General features: G+C 36.1%; 1 pseudogene; it reads left to right on the top strand.

Annotated features, from left to right (window-relative positions):
* Window positions 1–5,792: 5,792 nt before the first annotated feature.
* LOC149167267 (CBS domain-containing protein CBSX3, mitochondrial pseudogene) lies at window positions 5,793–6,526 on the top strand (annotated as a pseudogene).
* The last annotated feature ends 2,066 nt before the right edge of the window (window positions 6,527–8,592 follow it).

The following is an 8,592-nucleotide window of genomic DNA, read 5'->3' as shown; positions in this document are numbered from 1 at the left end:
TCATGTTAAACCTCAATTGAATGCGTTGTCTAGTGGAGCGTTGTCCCATATGCACTGTCCCATACTTATTTGAACGTTGAAACTCTGCGCGTGTTTTGAAAAGTTGAGGAGGACGTCTATGTGAAACGCCTTTCTTTCATTATGGCAATTTACAACCTGTAGCAGACATGAAGAGGGTCATATTACCAATCCCTTCATTTCTGTGCGTGGAGCTAAGCTCAAATGCAATTAGTACCTCTGTTCATGTGCTATTAAATGGGCGAGTTTCTCTGAACTAGTACCTGGAACAAGCCGCTGTTTATTTTCTGAGTGCTCCTATTTATTTTCTGAGTTTGTATTTGCATATCAGATCTGAAGTTTACGGCTGAAACAAGTAGTCACTGTAATTTTCTTGCTAGAAGTCACTCCATTCTGCTGAAAATAGATTGTTGGCGCTGATTGGAGATTTATGTTTTATATGGCTGCTAAATATACCAGGTTCTCTTGTTCCAAGGAAAAAAAGGGATTTTAGTGACCAAGCTCCATACTGTTGAAAGAAACGAGTTCTGAATGAGAATGTGAGGTAAAATCTCTGTGTGTGTAGCAGAAACGAGTTTGATGTTTGCTGGCCCTTCATCTTCAGTCAAGGGGTCAATTTTGCCATGGTCAGAATCTGAAAGAGACTCCCCTTGATGGCCATGGGTTTATTCAACTAGAGGTGCGAGTTCTGGACTAAGAAACAATGTGTTTTTGTGCTGGGTGTGGTTCCATGAAGTCCATGCAGAAGCTGAGATGGGATCGATCAGAGAACTTGTTACCGACTGACCCTCCAGCCGCTGTAGTTGCTGAAGGTCGAGATTTATTTTTATGAAGGCTCCATCAAGCGAGAGAAGTGTTGAAGTGTCAAAGTTTTGTTTTCTTGTTGGCCAAAGTTCCATCTGATGCGGTGAGGAGGTAACTCTAATCAGGCTAGGAGAAAATATGTTCGTGATTCATGCAAGGATGATGAATATTCATTAGTATCTCTTGGTCAGAAGAAAAAAGCATTTCGGCGCATCCAAAAATTCCCACCGAAATCCTTAACACCAAGAAATATTAACAGCGAATGGTGTGAGCGGTGGCTGACTGTATTCAATCCTGCATTATGGTATCATGTGTTGCTTTGATGCGTTAATAAACCGTGGTGTCTCTAGATCCTAGAACGAAGCACGACGGAACATTCAGAGTTCATATGTGGACTTAAGAGCGAGGATATGGTATCTCTTCAATGAATAATGAGTATTGTTGTTAGTGGTATCAAAAGGACGCATGCTATGATCAGAACCGGTTAGAGTACACCAGCATCAGTGATGGTTGGAATGAGGGTAACGTATGAAGAACCTGATTGAATAATTGAGATCATACCAGCTTGGAACCTGGATTGAATATTGGTGTGAACACAACAGTTGGAACCTTCAAATGGAGCGTTGGCCTGAGAAGGTTTGTTTAACGATGTATATATGTGTATGGTAGCAGCCTGTTGTGAGGTGAGAGTAGATTCTGTGGAATACCAAACATCAGATTACATATGTGGTGATGCTATTACGTTGAAATAGTGAATGAAGCATTGATCTCTGTGTATAATTCAGCGTGGAATGCGACATTGAGAGAAACCTTAAATATTGTATGGTTTCGTAGACCAGCACCTTATCCATTGGGCCATGGAATATTTATTGTGTTCTATATTTTATGCTTCAGTATGTTTTTTGTATTAAAAAAAAAACATATCCAGAACCCTAAAGATCCTTTCCAGAGACTTGCGACTTATTGCAATCACCTCAACAAAATTTAGAAGCTGCAAAATAGCACCCTTTGCAGTCTCAACAAAGCAAGTGTCTTGAATGAAACCTAGTTGCTCAAAGATCTGAATGCGAAGGCGCTTCTCATTGCCAAGAGAAAAACTTGGACAACAATATTTATAGCCTAATTCCGTTTTTCTAAATTCCTCACCAACCAGAGGAACAGTCTAATCGAGGTGACTGATTTGTTGGTTCTTTTACTGGTCAAAATTATGTTTCTATGGTCAATGAAATCGTGACTTAATTAATTGCTGCATTGATACACTATTTATTTAATTGGTGCTTTTTGGTTGCACACTGATCATTTGCTGACATTTATAAAGGATATTACTGTGTACTGTGAGTGGGTATTACTTTTCTGCATTGAGTAGTGGTTGTGATCAGTTTTTAAGGTGTAAATCTGACATTGAAGAAAAAATGGCCAGAATCAATGAAGTATTAGAGTTCCTCAAAACTCTGATATTTTCTACTAATCATGATACATTAAAAGTCAGCAAAGTTTCTCTCACAGACATTCAGGTCTGTCTACAAAATGCACATGAGAAAATTGATTTTTTGCAACTTGAAACTCAGCTACAGCAAGAAGAATTAAAACATAGGAGTCATCATTCTAAACTTGTTTCTGTTCAGAAGATTGAAACAGACTCCCATAAAGCAGCAAGGTTACATGCAGATGCAGAAGTTCAGTCTGCACTTCCCAAGCCCATCATCAAACCTTGGGAACAGCTTGTCCATAACAAGCACAGAACCGGTCTTGGATATGAGAAGGACTTGTCCTTTCATATTCCAGACTACTCAAAGCCCATTTAGTTTCAGAGTGCTGGATTCATTCATGATAGTTCACCTGCTCCTCATGACAATTCACCTCCATCTGTTCTAGACTCTGCCCCTCTTCCACAGCAGCAGCAACAACAACAACAACAGATTGTGAAATGCCAACACTGTGACTGAGTTGGCCATTTGAAAGATCACTGTTTTGATCTTCATCCATGTAAGCATTGTCATAAAACCAGTCATTCTTCACACAAATGCTTCAGAAATAAACGTCCTGTAAGAACAAAGATTCATCTTGGATGGATCGCTTCTTGGCAATGGGCATCAACAGCCAAGAAGATATTCCAAACACATGTCAGAACTTGTTCCAGAGTATTGAACAATCTGGCAGTTGAGTTTTCTCCATCATCTCATCTTGTATCTGACAGGGGGGGAAATGATGGTCATCTACAAGCCTCAAAGTCACATCAAGCGAGCCTGAGCCACAACCTGCCACACCAGTTTCAGAGTTGTAGCCAGAGACAAAGATGCCCGTGAGCATGCCTTCAGTTGGTAATCTGGGACACTTCCTCTAGCAGAAGACTTCAGCTTCTTGCCAGTTTCAGAAGAATTCCAGGAACAAAAGTGGGGACACTTCCTCTAGCAGAAGACTTCATCTTCTTGCCAGTTTTGGAAGAGTTCCAGGAATTGCATTAAGCATTCCAGAGTTGTTGGTCATCCTTAAACCATCACAGGTTGAGACTTCCCTTTTTAGGTTGAAGTTCTCCCTTTTATGCGGGGTGAGACCTCCCTTTCATGGTTGAAGGTTTCCTTCTTCAAAACAATAGGAGCACTTCCTCTAGCAGAAGATTTCACCTTCTTGCCAGTTTTGGAAGAATTTCAGGAACTGCATTAAGCGTTCCAGTGTTGGTGGTCATCCTTAAACCACCGCCCTTTATACCAACATTTCAGAGAGCACATTCAGCCTAGTGCTGCCATTCATTTTTGCACATTTTGTATTACAGCTCTCTTCTTGGACTCATACATAACCCTTCGGATTAAGGGGGGGGGTGTTGGACACCTAATCCTCAATGGGTTAGTGTGGAAGCCGAATAGACAAAAGGAGTCCAAGAGACCTTGGGATGTGGAACCCAACGGTCACATAATGTACTATAAATGTATATCTCTTGTTAATAAAAATTGTACTCTCATGTTTTATCTTTCCTATTTGTTGTTTCCCATGTGTGTTTAACAAGAACATCATTTCAATGTGGATTATGTTAACTTTTCTATAATATTTATAAGCAATTTATCCTCAAGCTTGAGTACATCTTCCGAAGAAAAGAGAACTAAATGAAAAGAAAACATTTAAATTCAAGATCAAAAAAAGCTTACTCATAAACAATAAGAGTTCAATATGGAATTCAATCATTCCTTGGGATATAGATTAGAATATAAGTATACTAGAGGTATACTTAAAGCTTGAGACAACATAGTGGTAATTCATTTGATTTAGATAAAGAATTGATTTTCTCTATAAATCCTAATTATTGTGTTTCCTTCATTAAAAGTATGATCAAATTAAAAAGAAGAAATGGAAAAATAATTAGAATATAAGTATACTAGAGTTATACTTAAAGCTTGAGACCACATGATGGTAATACATTTGATTTAGATAAGGAATTGATTTTCTCTATAAATCCTAATTATTGTGTTTCCTTCATTAAAAGTGTGATCAAATTAAAAATAAGAAATGGAAAAATACAAGGACGGATAATAATTTTGTAAATTACCACAACTAACATGTACATTAATTATCATTTTACTTTTATAAGCATAATCGACACCTATTTTTGTAAATAATATAGAGAACTATACTTATCTTTTTTTAATATTATACTTTGGACACTTAAAAAAGCTTAATATAAAAGTTTGACTTTTTTCACCTTTTTCAAACAACATTTTGTATCAATTTCATTTAAAATTCAACTTGAAATTCAAATTAATCATTGAAATTACAATGGTTGCATAAATTGGATGAATAATGTTTTTCGGGCATTGAATCTATCTATGCATTGAAAAATCCAATTAAGTAATTACATTTTCAACTAAATTCCAATAATAATTGTGAAAAAATTAAATATAAAATATGCATATAATCTCTTTTTATAATGAAATAGAAATTACAACTTTTTGGAAAATATATATTTTAGTGATTCTAAGAAATGGTTCAATATCCACATAAACTGAACATCACTTCTTAAAAATGTCTCATATTGTATAAGTATAACAGCTCAAAGTATGTGGGGGTGTTTAATGTTAAAATGCATTATTAAGACATTCCTTAAGATGTTGTTGGTGTTCTAAATCTTAACTAAGTATACTAGTAAGGTATATCACTTAAATGCTTCTTTAAAAAATATAATATAGAAATTAAACTTTTTGAATATATATATAAAACACCATTTCTTAAAAATAATGTGATAAATATAATAACTCAAAATTTATGAAATATAAATAAATTAGTAATAAGATGTATTGTTAAAACATTCGTTACAATGTTGTTAATGGTTTAAATCTTGAATAAATATTACTATTAATGTACTCCTTGAAATATCACTATTCAAACCTTGAGTATCCCATATATTGAGCTATATAAATAACGATGTCACGTATTCAAACTTTGAATAACCCATGCATCGCTTAAAAAAAAATTAACAATTTAAATACATTAAAAAAACCATATTTATTAAAATAGCATTTATAAAAATCTAGCTCAATTAAAAAAATAACAAATTTCCTCAGCCCACTTAAACTAATTGAGATTGAAAATTATATTATATCATTATCATAATAATTATAAATAACTTTTCCATTCTCATGCTTTAAAAGTTAACCTAAAATACAATATAGGCTTAAGCGTTCCTTTCTTAGTTTTATTTCTTTTTATCTGAATATGCAACAAGTCCCTACCTAGGGAGAAGTGTACAACCGAGCAGGAAGTGTACGTAGTGAGATTCGCCAAAGTTTTTTGGCAAGTTCCAGAGTGAGGAAGTAGCAGTGTTTGCATCCATAATTTGACCATCTAGAACTTAATTAGCTTCATGTTGCACTATTTTTTCAAGTTATTTCAAGTTATAAAGATTCACATTTAGCAAAAGAAATTCAGTAAAGATCAGGGCCGAGTTAAAGTATTTGCAGATATAAATCATATTTAAGCTATCTCACCAGAGGACAAGTCTCTCACCCGTATGGAAGAACATAGATTTGACACTCTTCAATCTTTATTTTAAGTTAAAATGCAAGGTGCACTTCGAGCAATTCAGTTTCATGGAGGTAGCTTTAAGAAATCAATTCTGCAACATGTTCGTGTTGTTGAACCATCTTTCAAATCTAATAGTATAGCTCGTTATGAGTTTGTTTCTCGTGCTCGTTTGGAAGAACATGGTTTTGAGAGCACAACAATTGCAGACATTTTGAAAGGAAAGGGCAAGAGTGTTGATGGATCTTGGTTGTGGTGCACTACAAAGGACACAGTGTATGATGCAGTGAAGTCTATGACTCAGCACAATGTAGGAGCATTGTTGGTTGTAAAGCTAGCAAAGGAGAAATCAATTGCAGGGATTATCACAGAAAGAGATTATCTCAAAAAGATAATTGTACAGGGAAGATCTTCGAAAAAAACCAAAGTTGGGGATATCATGACTGAGGAAAGTAAGCTTATAACAGTAACTTCTGATACAAAGGTATTGAAGGCAATGCAACTTATGACAGACAATCGTATCAGGCATATCCCTGTTGTCGAGGGGAAAAACATGCTAGGAATGGTATCAATAGGAGATGTCATTCGAGCAGTGGTAGATGAGCATCGAGAGGAACTGAAGCGCTTGAATGCATTCAACCAAGGTGGATATTACATGATGTTGAAAACTTTGAAGGACAACTGCAACCTGTGACTAGGCGGAGTCTTCTGCTTAGCCTTGCAGTGTGGAAAAAAGGTGCTTTTGTTGTATAGTTGGTGAGTTTGGATGTTTGGCGTGTTTAACTAATTATTAATCACATATTTTCACATCGAATGGAGACAATATAATAAAGTGAGAACTCTTGAACTAGTTTTTTAGAACTTGCAGAAGTATATATTTTATAAATGTCTGTATATTGATGGAAAGTGGTAGTAATATAAGTGTTTTTGATGTTGAAAAAAAATCATATTTAAGCTAGATAATTTAAATATAAACAAATTTGGTGACTGCTTAAGTTTTTTCAAGTTATAAAGATTAGCATTTAGCGATAGAAATTCGGTAAAGATCATGGCCGAGTTAAAGTATTTGCAAGTATAAATCATATTTAAGCTAAACAATTTAAATATAAGCAAATTTGGTGACTAGTTGTGTAACTAAGAGTGAGTTTTGGATATTTATCTACTGTAATATCTTGAACCTATTTTTACAGGATGGAAGCTACCTCCTACGATCACCTTCTAACTAGCTGCTTGGTTTAGGACTGACTAGTTATTTGAGCAAGCAATGACATAAATACTTATACCACTGCTCTACTAGAGCAAGCAAAGAAGATCTCATCAATTTGACTTACTCTACGTAGGCCGACCTATACAGATATCAACGATTTCTCAACTATCTTGAGCTATGTATCTAAAAGAGCTCAAAGATAGAAAGTAGGTATTATATATGTATTTTATCTTTTAATGGCTGAATTCAATCGATTTCTTTTCAGATGGAATTATTAGTAATATATATACGTGCTTGGATTGATCTGGGAGATGAGGTGATATAACCGTGAAACAGACGGGTCCAATACTACACCCAAAGATCACCTCTTTTATAGCCTTGACAGTAAAGATAACATGCAGGGTAGTAAGCAGCTTGGTTGATTAGTTTGTTGGATCGAGTGACTTCCTTCATGCATCGAAATGAATCCAATCTTTTCTCTGGGAGAACTACCGCCTTGCCATCAAAAAAATCCTTTATGATGAGCTATTCGAACCATGCCCATTCGAGACAAGCCTGCTCAACGAATTCTTTATCCTTTTCCTAGGAAGCATAGTCAAGTGCCAAAGACTCCCTGGAATCAACTAGCGAGCATCAGCTAAGACCCTCATTCTTCCAGAAAAGAAGCTCTCAATGAGCTCTGATCAAATAGTTTCACAGGATTCAACCAATTGTCTCGATCGCTATTTTCTTGCACCGTGATGGGAATATCGTCATACTCTATTAGCTTACATATTACAAGCCTCGCATATATTACCCATAAAAGTTGTTGGGTTGTGTTATATTCTTTCCACGTAGTTAACAGAGGGTTTGAAGGGCACCCGTAACCCCACTTTATGGGGTCTGGGGCAGCGCCCCAGAAAATTTTGGTTTTGGACCCTATGTTAGGTTGGGCAGACCCACCTATGGTTTTGTGCATGATTTTCGCACATGTTTTTTGGACGTGATGGTTTTCGGTCCATGGTATTGGACGCGATGGTTTTCGGTCCATGGTATTGGATGTGATGGTTTTCGGTCCATGGTATTGGATGCTTCAGCATGTATAAATATGTATTGTAACATTGAAAGGAACATAATGAAAAAATCAAGCTAGTAGTCCCGGTTTTGGGATCCAGGGGAAAATCTCTGTGTATATGTGTTTTATGTGTTATGATCTCGCATTGTTTATTTTCTGTGTTTTAGAATTCATATGCAGGTAATTTCTGTATAGGGTTAAAACCTAAATTTGGTATCAGATTTGTCTTTACAAGGGGACGCCTTTGTTGCTGAGGGGTTTTGCTCAGGCCTGTGGCAAACCCTGTTCAGTGGGAGATTTGTGAGATCAATTGTGGTGTTGAAAGAAGATGGCGAGCAGTGGAAAGATAGAGATCGAGAAATTTAATGGTCAGAGTTTTGAGTTGTGGAAACTCAAGATGGAGGATCTGTTGGTGGATAAAGATCAGTGGATTGCGGTAGATCCAAGTACTAAACCAACAGGAGTGTCCGATGAAGAATGGAAGAAGTTGGATCGGAAG

This window comes from Pinus tabuliformis, chromosome 5_1 (genome assembly GCF_031772625.1).
Source record: "Pinus tabuliformis cultivar Carrire ecotype Pingquan chromosome 5_1, CPIR1, whole genome shotgun sequence".
Taxonomy (NCBI): Eukaryota; Viridiplantae; Streptophyta; class Pinopsida; order Pinales; family Pinaceae; genus Pinus; species Pinus tabuliformis.
Note: the sequence above shows the minus strand (reverse complement) of the source record. Positions and strands in the feature narration are given on the sequence as shown.